Below are 22,164 nucleotides of genomic sequence, written 5' to 3'. Positions count from 1 at the left end.
TTTTAAACTCCTTCTGAATTAAGAGTGTGACTTGCCATATTGTTATTTGTCCTGAGGTCTGGATAGGGACAGACCTTTCTCTTTTGAATATTAAAAGACATTCCAGTGTCTTAGAGTCCCCAGTTCTTTGGCTGTGTTTCTTTAGCATTTCAAGGTATGCTGAATATTCAAAGGTTTTATTAAAATGCAGAGTCAAATATTTGAATCAGATACGTGCATTTTTTTCTGGGGACTGTTTCCTCAGATCTCTGAGTTTAGGAATTTAGAAATTGAAGCTGATTTATCTAGCTTTAAGTTGCGTTGAACTCAGTAGGTTGGATGTGTGTTGTAGAGGTTAGATGACATGGGTTTTGAGGTCCGTTTAATAATTGCTTTTGTTTCCGTTTTATAAATAGCAGTCCAGGGCAATTTTCCTTGCTTAAAATGTATTTTCTTTGTTTGTTTGGTGGTGGTCAGATCTACAAAAGATGCAGATAATTATAACTTGAAGATAGAAGAATTTTTATACTGCAGATATTTTTCTCATTTTTAATTTAAGTTCAGCTGCTTACTTTAAAAAGACTGGTTTATTTCTTTCAGGGAAAAAAATAAGACTTGTCAAAGTTATGCAACTGTTTTTAATGAAATGTCTTCTGTACTTAACTATTTTTATTCTTTTTTTCAGGTTATACATTGTTAATGTGGTTGCTATTATCTGAATTTCTGTAGCTATGGCACAAGAATATAGTAAGTACTGTACCATACTTCCTATGACCTACGTGCTTTATAAAGTGTTAATTTTCTGTCTTTAAATTTCTCATTGGAGCAGTGGAGGTGTAGGAACAAAGTTTTTAAAAATCTGCTTTTCTCGGGAGTTCCTGGCAGTCCAGTGGTTAGGACTCAGCATTTTCACTGCCGTGGACTTGTGTTCAATCCCTGCTTGGGAAACTAAGGTCCTGTAAGGAGCGCGGTGCAGCCAAAAAAAATCTGCTTTTCTCAAAGGAAGTAATTAATTTGGTCATCTGAGTTTTGCATCTCTAGCTTTATATATGTACAAATATATCACGATTATGATTTATTTAATCTTCTGATAAACACAGAATGGCTCAGGCCTTTCCCTGTAAATGCTAGTGAGTAGACATTAGGATTGAATCCATGTTATGCATCTCATCTACCCCACCACCACAAGCCCCCCCCCCCCCCCCCGCCATGTTATGGGGTTGAGGAGCTGACCACAGCTCCAGGGTGGGCCCTGGTGAGGGGCAGTCCCATCCCTGCTGTGTCCATGCATGATTAACTCATCGGGGAGGAGGCATCAGCCAGTGGTGGGCATTCACTGGCCAGCGGCCTGGCTTCAAGAATGGTTCTCTAATCCTGCTCTAGCCAAGGAGACTCCAAAGTAAGTTTGCCGGGAGCTTCTGGCAGAAGTCTTCTCATACTTCAAACAGAGCTACCGGAAGAGCCTGCCTCTGCCTCTCTTCTTCTGGATGTTGTTTTGCGCTGGTGTGAGGTCTGCTGTGGCTCCAGGCCAAGCAGGAAGTCACACAGAGTGGAGGACAGAGGAACCAGCCTTGAAGGCAGTTTCTCCTCCAGAAGTCCAAGCATGTGAGCCAGTAACATTTCCTTTCTGTTTAAGCCAGTTTGAGTTGGGAGCCAAAAGACCCTAGGTGATTCACTTCATCTCCATTTGTTTTTAGTACTCCATTCGTTTCTCCCTGGGGAATGTGGGAGCAGTTGCAAAGGGAGGCAAACTCATACTGTTAAACTAACCTGACAGGATGTGTTGCTGTGGAGGGCACCCTCTTCATTCTGAACAATTCACAGGCAGTGATTTCATATTCAAAGACATGAGAATGAAATACATTGCTTTCGGATTCTGTCTTTCCTTTCCCTGGAGGTTTTGCCTTTTAATCAACCCACTTGGGCTGTGACCGCTGAAAAGGGTCTTAGACTGCTGACCTGAAAACCATCCCCTTCTATAGGTATATATTTAACAGTGTGGAGCTGTCCCTTGTGTTTTCTTAGAACAGTCTATACCAGACTTCTAATTCCTTGTTTGCTTTTGTTCTTCAAAAATTACTGTGAGTACTCAAATACAGAAACTGCATAAGGGATGATATAACAGATATTTATTATGTGTCCTGCTACAACACTCTAGACAAATAGAATGTTTACCAATCCTATGGAACAGTTAAAAACCTACGGCCATCCTCCCTCATAACAGTATCCTTTCTCCGCCTCTGAGGAAACTCTTTCCTGGTTTTGATCTCTGTTCTTCTCATGCATTTGTTTGTGCTTTTACTACGTACGTGTAGGATGGTTTTTGTATGCTTTTTCACTTCAGGTAAACGTAGATACTGTGCGTGTATTTGTTGTTTAAGATCACAAAGAATTTGAGAAGAAATTCAGGATCACAGAAAGAAGCTATGAATGTGTTCTCAGATACTTGTCCGAAGATCTGTCACTAGGCATCTTGGTGATCCGTAATGAAATGGGTTAGATTTTCAGTGGCTGATGAGTTTCATCAACACGCTTATCTTCTGGAGTCTGGTGCTTGGTCTGCTGCTGAGTTCACACCCGCGCCTGCACTCCTGTGAGGGTTTGGCATGTACAGGACCTACTGTGTCATCAGTGAGCTTTTCAGAGTGTGTTGGTTACTTTTTCATATAAATAGCGCCATTCATCGTGTGGTCATAATGCATGCTTTTGGCAAACTTGGGTAAAACTGCATTCTTCTGCACTCTGACAGTTAGCCGTCATACTGACAGAGTTGCCTCATGTACTTCCTAAATTTGTTTCCGCCTTGTGGCAGCAGTGATAGAGGAGGCATCCACTCCTATGAACAGATTATGAAGCACGGTACTTTGAATTGTAGTATCTCATTATTTCCTTTTGTGCCCCAGCCTGAGTCTTGGAGACGATTTTGTAGCATCCTTGTCTGAAACATTTCTTAGGTCATTTAACTTCTGCATTCAAAACACCCATTCTTTGCCGTTTGAGGAGTCGTCTCCCCCGGTTCTTGTTTGGAATGTTGCCTCCACAGACTGAATAGTCATTTCCACTCAGAGATCATTAATCCTCTCAATTTGGGAGCGTAATTACAGATAAAATGTCAGAGAAAGATTTATGACAATCAGAAGAGGATTTCCTTTTCTTTTCAGGGTGTTATTTTTTGCTTAAATTTTTTTTTTTAATTTTATTTTTGGCTGCGCTGGGTCTTCGTTGCTGCACGCGGGCTTTCTCTAGTTGCGGCGAGTGGGGGCTACTCTTCGTTGCGGTGCGCGGGTTTCTTATTGCGGTGGCTTCTCTTGTTGCAGAGCACAGGCTCTAGGCGCATGGGCTTCAGTAGTTGTGGCGCACCGGCTTAGTTGCTCTGCGGCATGTGGGATCTTCCTGGACCAGGGCTCGAACCCGTGTCCCCTGCCTTGGCGGGCGGATTCTTAACCACTGCGCCACCAGGGAAGTCCCATCGCTTAAATGTTTAACATGTGAAAAAAACAGTAAACCCAAAAGGTTTTTTTCCCCTTAATTCATATAGATTGTATCCACACTACAGACTCAATAACATCTTTTGTAGAAATCCAGTTTTAGGTTTTGGTGCTTTGTGCATGCATTTTTCTGTTGTTAAAAAAATGAATCCTTCTTTTAATTTTATTTAAATGTAACTGTCTTTAGCTTTTTTCCTTCATTGTGGGCCCAGGATCATAAATTCAAATGTTGCCAATGCTAGAAGATTATAACCATCAAATGGAAACACCCAATCAATGAGGCCCCTATGAAAAGAGCTAGTAAATCTTTTGCATTGGGAGATGACCAGACTGCAAATGGAATGCCATTTGTACAGCAGGCCAAATATAGACAAGAAATGCAAGATATTTAAGCTATAATCCTGTAATGAATTTTATTTCCATATTCTTGTTTCAAAAACTTTAGTGTTGTTTTTTAAGGGAAAAAGACTACTGACGTTTTTCTTTGAAAGATCAATTCAGTGAACTGATATTTTTATTTCTTGTGGAAGGATGTCTTCTCATTTATTTCCTGTGTAAAGGGATCTGTAGACTTGGCTTATTTTTATGCCTCAAAATGAAATGGTGCCCTTTGGGGGATGCTCCACTGGGCTGAGGGAACTTCTAGACAGTGACCCAGATCTGTAATTACGTCTTGCTTTCCGCACCCTTGTTGACTTGAAATCACTAGCCATGGACCATTTAGTCTGGGGAAGCAATACATGAATCATCTAAATTGGTGCAAATTATCCAGAATGCTACTAAATGTTTTCCACTCTTTATTCTGATTGAAGGAACTAGAAAGGGAGACTTGTTCTTTGAGTTTGAAGATGGGTATATACCCATTTGTGAAAGCAAATTTCTTCCCTAGATAGAGTGAAAAGCAGTGGAACATTTGACATTTGTAAGCAATTTGGGTTTTGCGGGTCTGTTTTAGAACATTCCTCCGCGCTTTCTAGCCTTTCCTTTGTGAAGGGGTAGTAGTGGTTGCCTGTCTTCAGCTCCAGTTTGGTCTCCCCCAGGGGCTGTCTTGCTGCCGAGAGTCTCAGCTTAACTCCTGCAGCATGGTTGACGCAGGAGGGAATCCTGGAAGTTTATATTGTGTGCGTTTTGCATCTTCTAACTTGAACCACTCATCAGTGTCTCTCATATTTAGGACGGAATTTGATATCCTTTTCTTCTCTGACTTATTGACACCTGTCAGTTACCTGGCAATGAAGTGGGTGAAAGTCTTTTTTTGGTCTTCACTGAATCATAAGTTCGCTTTGTTCCAATTTATTTTAGTACAAAACATTAAAATAATCATATTCATTCTAAAGTGGAGGACATTTGTAAGTCATTTGGGGATAAAGATAAAATGAAGACTTTTCTTAGCTAGAAAGTAAGCCTTTTAATGAGGTTTTTTGTTTTTTGTTTTCCTATGGGTTTTCTCTGATGGTGCATTAGGGATCTTGCCCAGCACTTAACATCTTATTGTTTCTGCTCTAAAGAGAAAAAGACAAGCAGACTTAGCCAGTCAGTAGCCAAAAGACCAGATTTTCAACTTGTAATGTGAGTTGACTTTTTAATACGTGGATAAATCTTTGTTTTCACATTGGAATATCTGTGAGTGGGCCTCTCAGAGGAATGCATCTTTTGACAGGAAGTAGAAGAAAGCCATAGCTCGCTGTGTAATTTTGTGTTTTGCAGGCGTGACTACTGTTTTGCGTCTGTGGGTGTATGTGCACAAGCACGTGAGTTGGGTTGTCTTTGCTGGTCTGGGTCATTGCTATTTGTTATACACTGTCATGTTCATTTTGGAAAATCAGGTGTTCAAATTATAAAATTATGGTTAGCACATCTGCTGAATTAAGTTGAAAGATTTTAGAATGAGTTTCTAAGAAACTGATTGATAAAGTATTTCATGTCAGTGAACACCCTTGATAAAATTCCTTATTACACGGTTAGTTAAGCTCTTTTCCCTGATATAAATCTTAGAGACCTTCATATTAGCAATTTAGGCTGTGTTTAAAAAGGGTGCCTGTTTACGAAGCACTTTGGTCCTGTTTGTCGTAAGGACTTGTTTAATACCTCTCACTTAATCTCTTTTTGCAATTAGGAGCCAAGAGACCATGCTTCAGTACCAAATACAAATCACGAAAACTTATGGTCCTTAGTTTGCATATTGTGTAAATAATTGGGTCATTAGCCAACACCTAAACAGACTGGGCGTGAAAAGTTTAAGTCTAGTGGGAATTTAACATCACTTTATGGCTTCTAGATTACATTGTGTGAATTATTTCTTCCATGGCAGTCAGTATCTCTCGTCAGTGGGTGCAGTGACAGGCCAGGTCAAGAATTCCAAAGTTCTTAAGGAGTGTAGCAATATCTGGAGTTTTATGCTTGATGATATCTTATCCCCTCAGTAGCAGATGCCTTCTAACTTTGTGGAAATGAAATCTCAATTTTCTAAATGAATGCTAATCCCTGGCGAAAGCTTCCCACCCTCTTTGTTTTTTGTTATTTTTCTTAAATTTTCTTCTCAAATCAATTAAATAGAATTAGTCTGATCTGTACCAGTAGGTACCCGCTCTGTACTCTGGAAAACTGCTAAACAGTGTGTGAAGACAGACCAGCTGTCTCTACTTCTGTCTGAATATTTGGCCCCATCTTGAAAATTTGATGGTATTCTCATTTTATTACTGCATGGTGGCCTCATTTATAAAAATAATAAATTTATTTTATTTATGTATTTTTGGCTGCATTGGGTCTTCGTTGCTGTGCGTGGGCTTTCTCTAGTTGCGGCGAGTGGGGGCTACTCTTCGTTGCAGTGTGCGGGCTTCTCATTGCTGTGGCTTCTCTTGTTGCGGAGCATGGGTGTTAGGCGCATGGGCTTCAGTACCCATGGTGCACAGCCTCAGTAGTTGTGGTGTACGGGCTTAGTTGCTCCGCGGCATGTGGGATCTTCCCGGACCAGGGCTCGAACCTGTGTCCCCTGCCTTGGCAGGCGGATTCTTAACCACTGTGCCACCAGGGAAGCCCAGTGTCCTCATTTTAAAGATGGAGACATCAGTGTACATCTATTCACTCTGCAAATGCGTGGAGCTTGTTGGTTATAAAGATTCAAGCCAAGGCCCAGCATTCATTGTGGCTAAAATTCTGTTCTTTTATTGTATTTTGCTAATCATTTGGAGTAATATCCATTTGGTTGTATTTGTTTGAAGTATCCAGAAAACCTCCGGAAAACACTCCATTCCTCCCAAATTTAAAAAATAACTTTTCCAAAAACAATACATACCTACGAAACTGTGGAAAGTACAGCCAAACATAAAATGAAGATGAAAATGAAAAGCATCTGTGATTTTACCACCCAGAAGTAGCTGTGGTTAACATGAGCTAATAATGTGTTCTCACAGAACACAGAGCGCACCATTAAAAGGGTGGTGCAGGGGGACCCACACCAGTTATTAAGGAAGGACTAACCTGGGTGGTGGCACCCAGAAATTCTTAAATACCTGTATATGGAATGTGTTAAACATAATATCATCTGAACTTCAAGTATTTATATCAAGAGGTTGTTGACATTTCATCATAGGATAAAGAGGGAGCCTTTTTAAAGGGAAGCTGGGCTCTGGCCTATTCTGGTTAGCTTTTGTTTTTAACCATTTTAGGGAGAGATTTTTGGTGTAGGGTATATTTCTCTATGTAGACCCGTGGTTTTGTTTTGTTTGTTTTTAAGTGAGGGAGTCTTATAAAGTAAGCCATTATATAGGAAGAGGAATACTATATCTTTAAAAGAAATGTCTCCGTTCCCCTGATAGAAAGATAGGAGAAAAACGGCAAGTGACCGAAGGCTGCATTTGGTAATTCTCCAAGGGTAGTTGAATTCAGGGTCCCTCCTGGACTTGTTTTTGATATGGTGTATCTGTCCCCTGCCTCATTCTGTCTGATGTACCCTTCCTCTCTGCTCCCTCCCCTGTCCTGTAACTTAAACAATGCAACATTGCAAAGCACAGGGAACTCTGCTCTGACTCACATCTCCATTATCCCACTTCATGCTTCAGTTTACAGTAAGTCCGGTTATTGTCTGGTTTTCAAATCATCACACCACAAGGAAGCAACAGACATCTCCCTGGATCTGAAACTATTTGCCCTTTGTGGTGTTTTGATTGTTTCTGAGGATTTGTTTGCTGGCCTCTTTCTCTGAGGCTCAAAATAACTTGGTATGTATGCCACAGCCCTCTTAGCTTCCAGAGGGCTTCTTTTAAGTGTCTGTCCATAACAGAAACATTCTCTGTGAGCAGGGATGCACTTCAACCAGTTGGCCAGTAATCAGCCCCAGAGTTTATTGTCCTGAAGCCTTTGTGGTGTAAACAGAGCAAATGATGAGAGCTTTGTCCTTTGTCCTCTCTTCCAAGGAAAGAGTGTAAAAGTTGTTTTAAATGAAGTCTGAATTTTGTGTTATCACTCAGTTTTGGCCCTGTGTCCATTTAGATTTTAGCCTGGGATTCTTTGGCAAACTGCACCCCTGGAAGAAAATGAGGGTTTCTAAAAGAATTGTTGTTTCAGCAGCTGTTAATGTCAGTAAGAACACAGCACTGTCTTTGAAGATTCTTTAGACAGCAACAGCATGCGGGATTCCACTTTTGCGACGTTATTCTCTTCCACTGAGAGACTGATTTGAATTATATTAGTCAAATAGCGTCCAGTTTTAAATTATTTTATAATTTTGTATTGTTGGAGAACACTCAAACTTTGATTCCTGGGTGTTATAGTGTGTTTTTAGTTTTAGGCATCAAATTAAGATCTTTGCATTTAAATGGTTGAAGAAAGCAAATTTTAATTTGTTTTCAAAATATTATCATTAATAAATAGTGATCCTATCTTTTCTGCCTGTTTTACTTATGAGTGGCTTCATGGGACTTTTAGACTTTGCATGATCGTGTTTAACATTCTGAACTGTGGTCTTTGTATTCACAATGCTGGAGGTGTGTATCAGTTGATTTTCTTGCATAGCACTCATTAGATTTACTTCAGATTTATTTCAAATTTATTTATTTTATTCTCAGACCCAATGCTAAAGTTATAAATAAAGAAACCTCCTTATTTTTTAATTTGCTACTTTGACTCTTAACACGTTATAACACTGTCTCTTTATCAGTGGGTTCCTGATTCTGTTAAGTTCACTACTCCTTCACAAAGATAGCTTGATAGGGTTTTGTTTGTTTGTTTGTTTCAGATAAGATTCCAATGTAATCTCTTCTCCAAAAGGATTTGGATAAGTCATTTACAGTTGGTCTCCCAATCCTCATTCTCATTCCTTCAAAATGGGTTATCTTTTTACCTCTCCTTCCCCATTTCCTTCCTTTTTTTTTTTTTTTTTTGATATGAAAGACATGGGGGGCAGCTGGTAGGACGAGGGGGGAGGAGTTTGACTTTGTTCTAAGTGGAGGATGGGAATAAAGTCAAGTTCAGGTAAAGAATGAAGGGGTCAACCTGATGTGGGAAGAAAATTAGAGAGAAAAGAGTTCAGGTGAGGAATTTGTAGTCTTAAAAAGTAACCCACCACAGAGGAATTGCTAACTCTGCCATTGCTTCTTTTTTGACCTGAAATAACACCAGGTAGCTACCATTTTCTAAGCAAGGTCTGAGGGCATCTTTAAGCAGTAGCTAATTTGTCCATGTTTTGTTTTGCTTTTCATAGTAGATGCTCAGTTAATAGAAAGCTTGATTGACTTGCTGACGTGTTAACTGCAGGGAAAAAAATAGGCTCACTCTTTTTTCAAAACAGTCATTCTAATTTCTGACCAGATGGATTCCTCCTTCATTAATTCTGTGAGGAGGCTGTGACATCAGTTGAATACCCTTTTTTTAAAATCAAATCTTCTTCCCTAATGTTATATAGTAGGATCTCTTTTTCTCTAGGGGAGTGAGAAATGTGAGAAGTTACTTTCTCTTCATGTTTCAAAGTAAAAGGCTGTACTGTTGCCTAGTTCCCAGAGAGGTGATTTCCAACCATTCCTACACTCAGTCTTTGGGGTACATTAGTCCTCCATAAATTGGTGGGATTAAAATTATGTTCTGAAATTTTGCCATATTCTTTGAGATTTTTGGAGTCCCCTAGTGGTTGTCTGAAACCACAGTTGGGAATCACTGCGTGAGGGATAATCCTTTCACCTGTTAGGTAGGGATATCGTCCTTGGCAGGGAAGTCATCTGGCAGAATGGCATCTGGACTTGAGCGTTTCTTTTCGGCCTTCTCTTGTTGCTACTTCAGATCTCTCTGTCTTCATTACTAGGGCTCTAAATTTCATTGTCAAGTTCATTTTCTTCCAAATGTTATAAAATAGAGCCAGGGTCATGATGCTTTTTGGAGTTTTTGTCTGTTTTTGATATTTCTGGATACAAAAGGACAAAGTAGGCCCCTTCCTTTACGTTTCAGTGCTTGAAGAACAATCAAAAAATAAAGAAAAAAAAAAAGTCTGGTTTCTTAGTAAGTAGTTACTGTCTTTCTTTTCCAGACACCCCTTTTTTTGGTCGTGTTTATTGCATGTAGCTCACCACTAACTGCGGTCATGGGATGTTGCTTTCAAATTGGGTATGCAAGATAGTTTTTTAGTTACTGTTTTTCAGCACAAGAGAAGATGCAGTTATTTTGATTTTGTGAGTATTTTCCCTCTGAGGGCAGAGGGCCACATGCTCTTTGGTGCTGGGATACTTCCTACAGTTCTGAGTGGACTTGGCCTATTTTTCCAAATGAGATAATGAATACAAAAATGCTCTCTAGTAAACTGTAAAGTGTCATAAATGGGCGAGGACGTTGTTGTTACAGTTATTCTCTACTTGAGTGGCCGGCTATAAATATTCTCTGTTCAGTTCTTGACCTCCATCTGAGAACCGGCTGCTTTTGACATTCCTGTTTCCAGGGAATAGCTATTTCTTGATTAGGCCGGCTTTTACCTACTTGGACCTTTTGCAGAAGAAAAAGCTTCACACATTGAACAAATGTAGTTTATATTACATTCAAGCTAGTGGTTGGTATTTCATAATATTTACAAAGAGAGGAGTCACTGCCCTTTATATATGGCAATAAGTTTCTATTGGCAATGACCATGAAGTTCCCGGCCCCATGAAAAATAACTGGCTCTTGGAATTACTCTTTCAGGTCTCCATCTCACTTCCTGTTCAGCGAGAGGACGCTTTCTCTGACAGATGGACTTGTAGTTTTTGTTGAGCTTTTCATACAGAATACAGCTTGTGTGTGTGTGTGTGTGTGTGTGTGTGTGTGTGTGATTTAACTCTTCACCCTCAGGCTTTTCAATTTGTGTACACTGATGTTCTTGTAGAGAGCTATATGACCTGGACTACAGAAAGAGAACTTGCGAGGAGAATTAAAGGTGGAGAGAGACATTTCCTTCCCCTGTCTTCCAGAGTAGCTGGAAAGCGGAACTGTTGTGAAGTCCCCAACCCCCTGTGGGTGAAGAGATGCTGCTTCTGCCGCAGATATCATCTGAGCGGGTGCCTCATCCCTGGGGCGATGCCAGGTGGCATTTGGAAGCTGGCCTAAAACTGCTTCTTCACTGGCAGCGGCTCCTCATGAGAAATGCTTTCCTGCATCTCATAGTAAACCAGTGCTGACTCTAATGGTGAACTCTAAAAAGACCGCATCATGGAGATTTGACATTCCTTGTAGCTGGCCAGTAGTTTACCTTCACAAGCCTCTTGGAATTGTTTCTAAACACCAATTGCTCACTGCCAGCGGCTTGCTCCACTGAGGGGAAGAGATGAGCTGATTATTGCATGTATTCTAAGACCGCTTGATCGGAGGCACATTTCTCAGCTCATCCTGTCTGTTCTTTCCTTTCCAATGTATATGGAACTTAAATTCTGTGAAAGACTGTAATAAAGTTGATTCCTAGAATTTGCTTTCCAGAATTTTGGATGTTTGTAAAGTACAGTGTTAGCTAGGGAAGACAAAAAAGTTGTGTCAGTTATCTTGGAAGTATTGTTGAATAAGAAAAAGAAGGATATACTAGCAGTGGAAACACTTGATTTGCCCCGAGGAAAACATTTTAGCTCCTGTTAGGTTAGAATTCTCCTCCTTCAAAAGAGAGATGATATTAAACTTATCAGTTATTTAGACATTTTAAATTGTTTGAAATTAGGGTAAAATCATGTAGTGTTCAAAAAGGGGACTCAGTGTACAGAGAAAAGGAAGTCTAAGTTGTAGCTTCTACAGAAGCCAGAACTTGTTCATGTTACGTGTAATTTTTTATCTCCACCTCTAGTGAGAATAATTCATGCTCCATATGAGGTCAATTAGCTTCTTTTTTTTTTTTTTTTTTTTTTTGCGGTACGCGGGCCTCTCACTGTTGTGGCCTCTCCCGTTGTGGAGCACAGGCTCCGGACGCGCAGGCTCAGCAGCCCTGGCTCACGGGCCTAGCCGCTCCGCGGCATGTGGGATCTTCCCGGACCGGGGCACGAACCCATGTCCCCTGCATCGACAGGCGGACTCTCAACCACTGCGCCACCAGGGAAGCCCAGAGAGATTTATATTCTTAATGATGTCTCTTGATAAGGATAAGGTTTAATTTTAAGTCCAATTTATAATTTTTCATGGTTAGTGCTTAACTATGTGTTATCCAAGAAATCCTTGCCTATCTAATATTGGGAAGATGTTTTTCTATATTTACTTGAAGATGCTTTAGGGTTTTATCTTTTACATTTAGATTGATAACCTATCTTTAATTTTTTGTGTATGAAATAAGGTAATTGTCGAGGTGGTTTTTTTTCCCCCATCTGTATATCCATCCATTACCGTTTGTTTGCTTAAAAAGATTTTTTTCTGCTTGAACTGAGTTGGTGTCTTGGTTGAAAATCAACTGACCATACATGTGTAAGTCTATTCCTGGACTGTTTTCTACTTCTCTTTGTTTTCTGTCTCATTTCCCAAGGAGTTACTCTTTTCTTCTTTTTGGTTCTCCTGCTTCCATGAAAATAGCTTCTTCTCTTTTACTGTTTTTTCTTCTCATTCATTTATTTTTATATCGAACATTTAATGAGCAGGTACTTTGTGACTGTGCTGGTATCTGGGACTGTACAGGTTGATGAGAGCTGATCTCTGCCCCAAAAGAACTCAGTGTAAAGTGTGGAAAGTGCTTTGAAAGAATGGGATCCTTGGATTCCCTGGGAAGGATGGAAAGAGCTGATCTCTGCCCCCAAATAACTCACTGTAAAGTGTGGAAAGTGCTTTGAAAGAATGGGATCCTTGGATTCCCTGAAAAGGATGGACATCTCACCTGGTCTGGTGGTCAGAGAGAAGACCTGCTGGGGGAGATGACGGTGCTGCCTCCTGTTCCCCTTCATGGGCAAAGGCCCAGGATTAGGGATTGGTTCTCTTTTATTCCTCCTCTGCATGTGCTCACACCTGTTCTCAGTTGTTTCTGTGTCATCTCTCTGGGCACAATTTCCAAATCCAGCCAGAGGAATAGTTGTCAGAATTATACTGCGGTGCTTATTGCTTTGTTCCTTATGTGGTTTTATGTAAAGAGCTCCCCTAATAGCTCGTTAGCACTGGACAGTAGTAATTTGTCTTAATCTTTAGAGACTCTGTAGAATGTTATATGCATCAGAAACTTAAAAGATATTTTTGCAAAAAGGAGCTCACTGAAAACTTTTTTGTGAGTTCATTTGTATCTTACATTTCATTACTGGATAGGTTTTTTAAAATTAACTTAATTATGAAAATACTTTAAGAGTATGTTACTTTTCCAGCATAATTCTTTTTATTGAAATATTCCTGCAGAGGTCTCCTTTCCCTCCAGCTGCTGGGCAGTAGGATGGCTCTCTGGCTTGTGACTCTGGGCACAGCAGACTCTTTCTTTGGAGAACACGTGTCCTTGAGCGCCCTGTCTTCAAGACTCCTACCTGGAGTTTTTCATTTCATTTTTTCACTTAAACGGTGTCTGCTTTTCTCTGTTTGTCAGAATGCCTCTCAGTAAAAAGCTCTGCGTATCCTTATAAAGCCATAATGACATCACAGAACACATTTTTTAGAAGGATTAATGTATTTTCAGATCATTAAATTCTAAAGCTATAAATAGCATCTTAATGCTAATGGAATAGATATGTGAAGCATCGTTTAGTGATTTCACTGGAATGAAGGTGAAGCAATTAAGTGCATTTAAAAATATGTAAATTAAAATATGTATTTCTTGCTTCAGGCAATTATATGCAACTTAGTATCCATTAAATGTGTCTGTATAGCTTTACTGTGGGTAAGCATAATGTCAGAAGTCTGTAAACCCAATTATGTTATGAAGTTTGCTATCAGCGTTTTTTTCATTGAATTTCTATCATTTACAAAATTTAAATTACTTTGAAAGATAAAGGAATGATCTTTTATTACCAATGGATTTTAAAATGTACATCCTTACAGAGAGGAATGTGGTGATTATAGAAGGTATTTATGTAGTAGATAAAATTATTGTATATGAGTATTTTTTACATACATAAAAATATGATGATATTTTTTGAGTGCCCTGAAAATGTAGTTATCAGCAGTCAATCAACAGGAGAATCAATGTTTTAAGGGTGATTTACATTAGGATGTTTAAATTTCTAATATTGTTAGTGAAAAATAAAACAAATTTGGTATTCAGTATAAAAGTAAAATGAAAAGGCATAATGATATAATAAGATATTGCTTAAGCTGTTTGATCAGAAACCTTTGACCCTTACTCTTCTGAGGTTTTTAGTATTGTTTTTATTTTTAAACTCAAGTCTGCCTTTTCTGTTTCGTTTTCTTTACATATGATTAAAAATGCTTCACGTTTATTAAACTTAGTAAGAGTTCAGAGTGATCCAGCATGTGAGTGTTTTTAAGTGCTAGAGAAGAATTTGGGAAGTCCTTTTGAAGAGTGACTGTGCCCCTACAAGAGGGCCCCTACAGAGGGACCCACAATGGGGGTGGTCCATTTATCAGTAGAGTAGGGTTTGCTAGGTAAAATTTATTCTCATCAATTGCTTCTCCCTGAAATTCTACCGTTTCAATTATCTTATCTTTTAGACAGAGTCTTTTTTTTTTTTAATTTTTTAATGTATTTTTTTAAATGCCCAAGTCTTCTTGTTCTCTCTAGCCAGGATGCTTACCCTCATAGGGATGAAGATGTCCCACAGGGGAGCCAGGTAATTCTGCTATGGCCATTCCAAGCCCTAGACCTCTTTCGATTATTTCTCGTGTTTCTTTCTCTTTCTCTGCCCACATTGGCCAGATAGAGTTAGATTTTACAAGGTCTGCTGCAAACATTTGATATTTTCAATCACAAGTTGGCCAATTGGGAGGCTTCTATTTAGTTACTTGAACTAGGTCACCAGACACATTGTATTAATCCCATAGTTTAAATGGGCCATCTGTTGAGTCACTCTGGTAATTGTTCCTTTTTTGAATACCAGTGTACCCAAGTTAAGTTGCAGCCAAGGGTGTTAGCAGTTTTTTCAGAGACTAATGCGCTGAACTGTGGGCCTCTCTCAAGTGAAACTTGCCTTTGGAGAGCTTTTATGGTCAACTTATTTCTTTCTGTGTTCCTTTTCCTCATTGTGACTTTTTGATTGTGGTAGTTGAGGGTCATGCTTCTTTGTTTTTTTTTTTTTTTTTTTTGCGGTACACGGGCCTCTCACTGTTGTGGCCTCTCCCGTTGCGGAGCACAGGCTCCGGACGCGCAGGCTCAGCAGCCATGACTCACGGGCCCAGCCGCTCGGCAGCTTGTGGGATCTTCCCGGACCGGGGCACGAACCCGTGTCCCTTGCATCGGCAGGCGGTCTCTCAATCACTGCGCCACCAGGGAAGCCCGAAGGTCATGCTTCTTAAAGATACTTAGAAAAGGAGGGAAGTGGGATTGGAAGTAGGGAAAAGAGGCCAAATATTTGTCAGTAGTAGTCGTGGGATTTCTTTGCAGTGAAGCTTTGGGAAAGAGAAGGGAAAGGATGGACAATAAACAAACCTATTCTGTATATTTGGGCTCGTCTGTGACTGTTGGGAAGGATCTGACATGGGGCCCTCAAAGCTGAGGCTTTAAGCAAACCATCAGTAGCTTAAATAAGTCACCCAAAGCATCTGAGATGTGCATTTTACTTTGTGTTTCTATAATAATTTTCTGGCAAGATCTGGAAAGTAAGAGTCAAAAACATGGAGTCTTAAGTCTGAAAGGCTGTGTAGATGGGGAACTGTACTGATGCAGACATCTTTATATTATCTGTGAAAAAGAGAAATGCCAACTCTGTTCTAGGACCCCTTCTCTTCTCTCCCGAGGTGATGTCATCTAGTTTTGGGACTTTAAATGCCACCTGTATGCCTCTGTGATTCCCAGTTCTGTGTCTCCAGCTCAGAGTTGGTTTCACACCTGTATTTCAAACTGTGAGTCTGATAGCTCCACATAGATGTCCAACAGACACCCTCAGCAGAGAACTCTTGATTTATATCTGGGGTGATCAAGTCATCCTACTTTCCCAGGACTTCCTTGGTTTCAACACTGAAAGTCCCACATTCTAGGAAACCTCTCAGTCCAGGACAAACCAGGATAGTTGGTCATCCTGTTTATAAACCTGCTTCTCGCCCGCTCTGAATTCCCCAGGAGAATCATCCAACCAGTTGCTCAAGCTAGACATTCAAGAGTTATCCTCGATTCATCTCTTTCTAGATCCATCAGCATGTCAAGTTTCTAAACCATATGTGATCCATCAGCATGCCTTGTTGTTTCTACCTCCAAAAGTACCCAACTCTGTCCATTTCTCTCCATCTCTGCTGATCCCACCTTAGAGCAAGCCATTTGCATCTTCTGCTGGGTCATGCACAAGACAAGCCCGTGGAGCCCTGCAGCTGCTTCACATTGCTTTTACTGAGGCCTCCGAGCTTCCTTACAGTCTGAAGCTGTCTGTCTCTCTTAACCCTGTGTCATCTCCCTGCCCTCCAGCCATGCCTGCTCTCTTTACTTTGGACGTGCTAAGTTTGTTCAGGTTTTAGGGTCTTTCTACTTGCTCTTCCTTCTGCCTAGAACGTCCTTCCTTTGTGTAACCGGTTCCTTCTGGACATTTAGGTCTTCTTATCTCAAATCACTTCTTCACAGAGAGGCCTCCCTTGACTGACCAGTTGATGAGAGTATCCAATCAGCCATCTTAGCCATATTACTTTTTTTGTTTTTAAGTTTAATAATGTTTCTAAGATTCATTATTTAATGTTATTCATTATGTTATTTCTCGTTGCTTTAATTCATTTATTTTCACTGCTGCTTAATATTCTATCGTGTGAATATACAGTTTATCCATTATTTCCTCAATGCAGATTTAGGTGGGTTCCAGGTATTGCTGTTATAAACAATGTTACTATGAACATTTTTGTACCTGTTTCCTCTTATGTGTAGGATTGCCAGATAAAATAAATGAGACCAAATTAAATTTGAATTTCAGACTGTTTCTGGGGTTACTATTTACTTCCAAAGTTCAATTTAGATTTTGATACACTAATATACACAACAGCTTTTTTTTGTCTTTTCCAAAATCTTAGCTAGGAAGGAAAGTCCTTTCATCTTATTCTTCTTTAGGAGTATCTTTTTTTTTTTTTTTGGTCTTCTTTTTTTTTAACATCTTTATTGGAGTATAATTGCTTTACAATGTTGTGTTAGTTTCTGCTGTATAACAGAGTGAATCAGCTATACATATACATATATCCCCGTATCTCCTCCCTCTTGTTTCTCCCTCCCACCCTCCCTATCCCGCCCCTCTAGGTGGTCACAAAGCACCGAGCTGATCTCCCTGTGCTATGCGGCTGCTTCCCACTAGCTATCTGTTTTACATTTGGTAGTGTACATATGTCCATTCCACTCTCTCACTTCGTCCCAGCTTACCCTTACCACTCCTCGTGTCCTCAAGTCCATTTTCTACGTCTTTGTCCTTATTCCTGTCCTGCCCTCAGGTTCTTCAGAACCATTTCTTTTTTTTTTTCGATTCCATATATATGTGTTAGCATACGGTATTTGTCTTTCTCTCTCTGACTTACTTCACTCTGTATGAAAGACTCTAGGTCCATCCACCTCACTACAAATAACTCAATTTCGTTTCTTTTTATGGCTGAGTAATATTCCATTGTATATATGTGCCACATCTTCTTTATCCATTCATCTGTCAGTGGGCACTTAGGTTGCTTCCATGTCCTGTTAGCCATATCACTTTTTAATTTTATTTTTCCACAGGGCACTTTTCACTTCTGATCTTTACATTATTTATTGATTTCCTTGTTCTTGCATTCCCCTACTAGAATGTAAGCTCTTTAAGAGTGAGGGTTTTTCTGCTCTGTTCACCATCCTAGCCCCAGGGTTTAGAACAGTTCACAGAGTAGGTGTTCAGGAAATATTAATTGAAGTAAAGAATAAATTTAAGCCATGTAATTAAAGCTCTGAGGGAAGGAAGATTGTGAAAGATTTTTAGCAAGCAAGGATCAGTCAGTGGAAATGAACATTATTGACATTGTTACTACCAAAAGTATAGTGTCATTGATGTTTTCTTCATTTAATGAGTTGTCATCATTATTTTACATTGGTTAACATTTTTAAAGTACCTTTTCATGTTTATTTGTAAATGTATTTTACCGTACTCTGCATTTCTTATAAGTTCATAAGTTATTCAACAGTGAAATCTCTTCCTATAGCAGTTTTCAGCACTGTATCCCATGTGAAAGTAGAACCATTGCAAACATCAGCCTGTAGGTAGTACAGAGAGCCTGGGAGACTTCCCTACTCGCTTTGACCTAAGTTTTGGAACTGGGATGATTACAGATCTTTGCATTTCACTGTTAAAGTTACTTCTAAACCAGAATCTCAGCCTTAGAACTGTGCCATCTGAGGCCAGAGAATTCTTTGTTATGGAGCTTGTGTGATTGTAGGATGTTTAGCAGTGTCCCTGGCCTCAACTCACTAGGTGCAAGTCGCACTCTTAACCAAGTTGTGGCCCCCAGATACTGCCAAGTGTCCCCTTGGGGGGCACAGTGGAAACGCTTTTTTCTAAACAATGATTATGGTTTCTTCTATATTCTTTACATTGGGAAATTACTAATGTGAAAAAGTCAAGTAGAAGGCTGGGGTTTTTTGGGGGTGGGGAGGAACGTATCAGCTTTTTTTAAAGCTATTATAAAGACTGTTCATCTTACATCATTACTAAGTTATAAGAATCTATTTTCAACTTGAATGCCTCTGTAATTCCATGTTAAGCTTTGTGTTGCAAACCCTAAAATATTCTGAGGGAATTTGTTCTTTCAGTGTTTCTGTGTTTTTCTCTTGCTCTCATCACCATGGAGCTAAACACTTTGAGAGACATGTTAGGTTAAAAACAGTAATGACAGAAGAGGAAAAAATGTTTCTCTTCTGCTTTTTTCTTTTTTTCTCTTCAGTTCTTCTTTACCCCTCAGTCAACCAAGTGGGATGTTCAATTTGAATGTTTTTAAATTGGGTATCAGGGGAGGAAAGGCATGCTTTTCAGAACATTTTCTTTTCCCCTGGAAAATGTCAACATAATTTGACCCGTGAATTGATATTCTAAGATAATGGCAAGTATACCAGAACTGGGTAGGGAGCAAGCCTTTTTCCTTGGCCTGCACCCATTTTATAGACTTATGTACTTAGACCTCCTCTACATCATACAGAAATTTTTTCTCATATAGAAAGCAAGTATCAAAATGTGTATGTACTAGTTTTTAGTGTAGAATTAATTGATTCTATGAATAAATACAATTCTTATCAGCTTTTTAAAAAATTTTAAATTTTATTTTATTAATCTTTTTATACAGCAGGTTCTTATTAGTCATCAGTTTTATACACATCAGTGTATACATGTCAATCCCAATTGCCCAGTTCATCACACCACCATCCCCACCCCACCACGGCTTTCCCCCCTTGGTGTCCATACATTTGCTCTCTACATCTGTGTCTCAACTTCTGCCTTGCAAACCAGTTCATCTGTACCATTTTTCTAGTTTCCACATATATGCGTTAATATATGATATTTGTTTTTCTCTTTCTCACTTACTTCACTCTGTATGACAGTCTCTAGATCCATCCATGTCTCAACAAATGACTCAATTTCGTTCCTTTTTATGGCTGAGTAATATTCCATTGTATATATGTACCACAACTTCTTTATCCATTCATCTGTCAATGGGCATTTAGGTTGCTTCTATGACCTGGCTATTGTAAATAGTGCTGCAGTGAACATTGGGGTACATGTGTCTTTTTGAATTATGGTTTTCTCTGAGTATATGCCCAGTAGTGGGATTGCTGGATCATATGGTAATTCTATTTTTAGTTTTTTAAGGAACCTCCATACTGTTTTCCACAGTAGCTGTATCAATTTACATTCCCACCAACAGCGCAAGAGGGTTAACTTTTCTCCACACCCTCTCCAGCATTTGTTGTTTGTAGATTTTCCGATGATGCCCATTCTAACTGGTATGAGGTGATAGATACCTCATTGTAGTTTTGATTTGCATTTCTCTAATAATTAGTGATGTTGAGCATCTTTTCATGTGCTTCTTGGCCATCTGTATGTCTACTTTGGAAAAATGTCTATTTAGGTCTTCTGCCCATTTTTGGATTGGGTTGTTTGCTTCTTCAATATTGAGCTGCATGAGCTGTTTATATATTTTGGAGATTAATCCTTTGTCCGTTGATTTGTTTGCAAATATTTTCTCCCATTCTGAGGGTTGTCTTTTCGTTTGTTTATGGTTACCTTTGCTGTGCAAAAGCTTTGAAGTTTCATTAGGTCCCATTTGTTTATTTTTGTTTTTATTTCCATTACTCTAGGAGGTGGATCAAAAAAGATCTTGCTGTGATTTATGTCATAGAGTGTTCTTCCTATGTTTTCCTCTAAGAGTTTTATAGTGTCTGGTCTTACATTTTTAGGCCTCTAATCCATTTTGAGTTTATTTTTGTGTATGGTGTTAGGGAGTTATTCTAATTTCATTCTTTTACATGTAGCTGTCCAGTTTTCCCAGCACCACTTATTGAAGAGACTGTCTTTTTTCCTTTGTATATCCTTGCCTCCTTTGTCATAGATTAGTTGAACATAGATGCATGGGTTTATCGCTGGGATTTCTATCTTGTTCCATTGATCTATGTTTCTCTTATTCTGCCAGTACCATATTGTCTTGATTACTGTAGCTTTGTATTATAGTCTGAAGTGAGGGAGCCTGATTCCTCCAGCTCCGTTTTTTTCCCTCAAGACTGCTTTGGCTATTCGGGGTCTTCTGTGTCTCCCTACAAATTTTAAGATTTTTTGTTCTAGTTCTGTAAAAAATGCCATTGGTAATTTGATAGGGATTACATTGAATCTGTAGATTGCTTTGGGTAGTATAGTCATTTTCACAATATTGATTCTTCCGATCCAAGAACATGGTATATTACTCCATCTGTTGGTATCATCTTTAATTTCTTTCATCAGTGTCTTACAGTTTTCTGCATACAGGTCTTTTGTCTCCCTAGGTAGGTTTATTCCTAGGTATTTGATTCTTTTTGTCACAATGGTAAATGGGAGTGTTTCCTTAATTTCTCTTTCAGATTTTTCATCGTTAGTGTATAGGAATGCAAGAGATTTCTGTGCATTAATATTGTATCCTGCAACTTTACCAAATTCATTGATTAGCTCTATTAGTTTTCTGGTGGCATCTTTAGGATTCTCTATGTATAGTATCATGTCATCTGCAAAAAGTGACAGTTTTGCTTCTTCTTTTCCAATTTGTATTCATTTTATTTCTTTTTCTTCTCTGATTGCCATGGCTATGACTTCCAAAACTATGTTGAATAATAGTGGTGAGAGTGGACATCGTTGTCTTGTTCCTGATCTTAGACGAAATGCTTTCAGTTTTTCACCATTGAGAATGATGTTTGCTGTGCGTTTGTCGTATATGGCCTTTATTATGTTGAGGTAGGTTCCCTCTATAACCACTTTCTTTTTTTTTTTTTTTTTTTTTTTTGTGGTACGCGGGCCTCTCACTGTTGAGGCCTCTGCTGTTGCAGAGCACAGGCTCCAGACGCACAGGCTCAGTGGCCATGGCTCACGGGCCTAGCCGCTTCACAGCATGTGGGATCTTCCCGGACCAGGGCACAAACCCGTGTCCCCTGCATCAGCAGGCGGACTCTCAACCACTGCGCCACCAGGGAAGCCCTGTGCCCCCTTTCTTGAGAGTTTTTATCATAAATGGGTGTTGAATTTTGTCAAAAGCTTTTTCTGCATCTATTGAGATGATCATATGGTTTTTATTCTTCAGTTTGTTAATATGGTGTATCACATTGATTGATTTGCGTATATTGAAGAACGCTTGCATCCCTGGGATAAATCCCACTTGATCATGGTGCATGATCCTTTTAAAGTGTTGTTGGATTTTATTTGCTAGTATTTTGTTGAGGATTTTTGCATCTATATTCATCAGTGATATTGGTCTGTAATTTTCTTTTTTTGTAGTATCTTTGTCTGGTTTTGGTATCAGGGTGATGGTGGCCTCATAGAATGAGTTTGGGAGTGTTCCTTCCTCTGCAGTTTTTTGAAGAGTTTGAGAAGGATGGGTGTTAGCTCTTCTCTAAATGTTTGATAGAATTCATCTGTGAAGCCATCTGGTCCTGGACTTTTGTTTGTTGGAAGATTTTTAATCACAGTTTCAA

General features: G+C 39.3%; 1 protein-coding gene across 33 annotated transcripts in view; it reads left to right on the top strand.

Annotated features, from left to right (window-relative positions):
• SIPA1L1 (signal induced proliferation associated 1 like 1) overlaps positions 1-22,164 on the top strand; it is a 500,369-nt gene that overhangs the window by 300,738 nt on the left and 177,467 nt on the right. For 30 of the 33 annotated variants that reach the window (XM_067731629.1, XM_067731561.1, XM_067731587.1 and 27 more), the window contains one exon: positions 665-726. The exons of the other annotated variants lie outside the window; for them this stretch is intronic. The gene's annotated coding sequence lies outside the window, so the exon portion shown is untranslated. The remainder of the gene's footprint in view (positions 1-664; positions 727-22,164) is intronic. 33 annotated transcript variants of the gene reach the window in all.

The sequence above is a fragment of the Pseudorca crassidens genome, chromosome 1 (genome assembly GCF_039906515.1).
Source record: "Pseudorca crassidens isolate mPseCra1 chromosome 1, mPseCra1.hap1, whole genome shotgun sequence".
Taxonomy (NCBI): Eukaryota; Metazoa; Chordata; class Mammalia; order Artiodactyla; family Delphinidae; genus Pseudorca; species Pseudorca crassidens.
This window is presented reverse-complemented; position numbering and strand designations above follow the sequence as displayed.